The 3,610-nt window shown below is 34.3% G+C and overlaps 1 pseudogene; it reads right to left on the bottom strand.

Annotated features, from left to right (window-relative positions):
• On the bottom strand, positions 1 to 935 carry LOC141576152 (olfactory receptor 4C16-like; annotated as a pseudogene).
• Positions 936 to 3,610: the final 2,675 nt, after the last annotated feature.

The following is a 3,610-nucleotide window of genomic DNA, read 5'->3' on the forward strand; positions in this document are numbered from 1 at the left end:
TCATCTTTTGTCATCTGAGATCACCTTTTTGCTCCACAATTTCCTCATGGCATTTTTCACTTCTGCATTTCTCAGAGTATATATCAGAGGTTTGATCAAAGGTGTTCCAAGTGTATAAAACACAGCTCTCATCTTATCCATGGAGAAGGTGGTTGCAGGGCGTGTGTATATAAACATACAAGGACCAGAGAACAGGATGACCATGATGATGTGGGAGATGCAGGTGGAGAGGGCTTTTCTCCTCCCATCAGCACTGTGGCTTCTCAGAGAATGCAGGATAACAACATAGGAGGCCATCAGCACAAGAAAGCTCCCTTGGCATATGGCCCCACTGTTGGACACCAGGAGTAGGTTGGTCACATAGGTGTCTGTACAGGCAAGTTTTAACAAAGGCTGCAGGTCACAAAAATAATGATCAATCACATTGGGACCACAGAAAGGTAAACTCAAGGCTAGAAAAATATGAGCTAAAGAATGCACACAGGCCCCCACCCAGGCCACAGCCACCAGCACAATACAGACCCTGTGGCTTATGATGGTCATGTAGTGAAGGGGCTTACAGACAGCCACATAGCAGTCAACGGCCATGAGGATAAGGATGAAGATCTCCAGGCAGCCAAAGAAATGGGATGAAAATACTTGGACTATATACATTCATTGAAAGAGATAGTGGCCTTCTTCAAAGGGCATCCACAATCATTCTAGGGGCTGTGGAAGTAGAGAAGCAGATATCAGATAAGGATAAGTGGAAAAGGAAGAGGTACATTGGACTCCCAAGTGCCTGGCTGGTCTTGATAGTAGTAATAATCAGAAAGTTACCCAACAGTGTCCCCAGACATAAAAGCAAAAAAAGTGACAAATACTATTTTCTTTCTAACGGGATCCTGGGTCAACCCAAGCAGAATGAACTCAGTCACATTATTATTCAGCTGCATGATTTCATGAGTGAGGAGATGGGATGACTGTGAAATGGATTATCTGCAAAATAATAATAATAATAATAATAATAATAATAATAATAATAATAATAATAATAATAATAATAAATAATAAATAATAATTCATGATGTGATAATGATTTTACAGAATATTTTAAGCAAAATAAGTATTCCTCATCATGGACAATTTAATTGTAGTTTCTTAATAAGTCACTTCAATCCCTTGCTCCTTAATTTGTAATGACCACATCATAGGGGCTTTATGAGTCTCAAATGAGCTTGTGAGTGTTGCATTTCCTACAGCACTTTTCAAATACAACTCTTTGTGGCTTTTACATGATTCTGGTTAATTTTGCTAATTCAATGAATGTAAAGTTAATTTGGCTCAATTTTTTTAACTTTATTACTTTTCCACATTCAATATTCTAGGAACCATATTTGGATGTTGTATCAGTTGGCATTTTGGATATATCTGGCTGCCTTTGGAAGTTCATAATCTAAATGTAAAATCACAGCCCACTCCCATCCCATAAAAAATGTCTTCTTTATAGAGATATTTACATCATATATTTGATACACTTATTTATAGAAATGTATATTCTTATAAATATATATATGTCCCACTTCATTGTACACTCCTTCCCAGATATGACAGCTTAAAGGAGGAAGTACTAAAAATCTCTAAATAAAACACAAGTTACTTTTAAACACCCTTATGATATTTTAATATTTGACACACACTCGTGTAAGGAAGTGAATGTTTTTCAGTAGTTGATAATTACTAAAATATCCCCATTTTTATTTTTCTTTCTCCAATTTCTGAAACGCATCCTCTAAAAGATGCAAAGTTTTACAGGTTACATATAAATGAAAGGTAGGTATTATCACTTGAAAGTTCATACATTCACAATTCAAGTGTTTAGCTTAAGCATTTTAGATCTGAAGTTGTTAAGGTAGATGACACCAGGCAGTTTGTGTAGGACCAGATCATGTTCATAATGTCATGTAGAGTTTGTTTTATCCAGGTACCTGAAATCTCCACATACTTGTAACAGGGCAGAGTCAGAGAAGAAAGGAGATATAGTTTTAGGTCAGAAGGATAGTGGATGGTCAGTAACTGACATTTCAATTTGTTTTCTGTCCTGGAAAAATCAATGATTATGATTATCCAACTTTAAAACTTCACTTCATTCAATGAAGATTTTTAATTTATTTTTTCTTTTTTCAGATTTGAAAGGGATATTATCATTGGCTTCACTTCCAAGAACAAAATATTTCCCCTAGGTATTTCTTGTCAAGATGATGTTGAAAACAATTCAAATAAAAATATAAATGGAATATGACAAATTTAAATATAATTTGGAATACTTACCCCATTGTGTTTCACCTCAATCCCATCCATACCTTCATTGCATTGTCTTGAAAGTTGTAAGTGGTCAAAGCACAGACTATGATAGGCCAAATAGACACAAAATATATCTTTATTTTTTTTTCCTCTCACTTGGTAAATTTTCTTCCCTTCAGCAAAGTTGAAATATATCTTATGATCCTCCAAATCAAAAATACTCCCAGGAAAGTGTCTGAAGATGTTTTTTACTTTATAATTCCCAATTTAAAAAAAAAAATCTCTTTGGACCTTGTAATCTTTGGTAAAGATCTTAAATTTTCAGGGAACTTAGTATCTTAGTACAATAAGCTCATTCTTTTCTTATTCATTTGAGTCATCCATCATGTAGTACTTGTACTTGTACTTGTGAAAATACGGCCTGTGTTTGTGGTCATCCTTTTGTATGGCTTTTGGTTTGCATGTTACCAATCCCTTTAGACTGTCCATTTCTAGGACAACCTTATTTATAGATTAGGACATATATTTTTAAGATAAATTAAGAATCTTAAATGCATGCAGTTTCACTAACTTGTTAGTAACTGTGAATTTTCATCAAATATTCAGTCAATAGCTTAATCAATAGTCTCCATTGTTACTAAAGTGTAGTTTTATTTCTAGCTACTTTTAACTGTTTCAAAACTTCAGAATCCAACTGCTAAGAAATCTTCTGACAGCCTCCAGTGATTGATTTGTAATAAAGGAAATTCTCTCTTCTGTTCTTCAATGTCTTGTTTTATTGCATTTCTTATATTATTACATACTATGCCTAAGTTCAGTTGTGTGGGCTTTCCTTACCTTCTTTCTTAAAAGGAGAATTTTTGAAAACCACCTACTCTCAGGATATTATTCTCTTCAGTTCCAAACCTGATGGTCTGTGCAATGTAAGTGCTTTGGAAGTGTTTTTAAATTGAACTTTCTTAGTTACTCATAATAATTATCTGCTTGTTTTGGCACTATTCTGAATATAAAATACATTTACATTATTAACCTACTTTGATCATCCACATATTATGTATGGTGAACAGACAAACACGCCCACAATTTATAAATCCAGGGAAAAAAATGTGATAAATTTTAAATAACTTACCAAAACAGCTCTACAACATGGAGTAGAAGATCCTGTACTTTGCACAGCACCACATAGTGATGTAAGATTTGGGACTCTGACACACACAAGAATGCTCATCTTGAGTATTTAACACTTTTTACTGTATCCTAGACCCTTGAAGAATGCAAGAAGCACCCTGGCATTTTTTTCCCATCCTCTTCATATTTATACATGTTT

This window comes from Camelus bactrianus, chromosome 36 (assembly GCF_048773025.1).
Source record: "Camelus bactrianus isolate YW-2024 breed Bactrian camel chromosome 36, ASM4877302v1, whole genome shotgun sequence".
Taxonomy (NCBI): Eukaryota; Metazoa; Chordata; class Mammalia; order Artiodactyla; family Camelidae; genus Camelus; species Camelus bactrianus.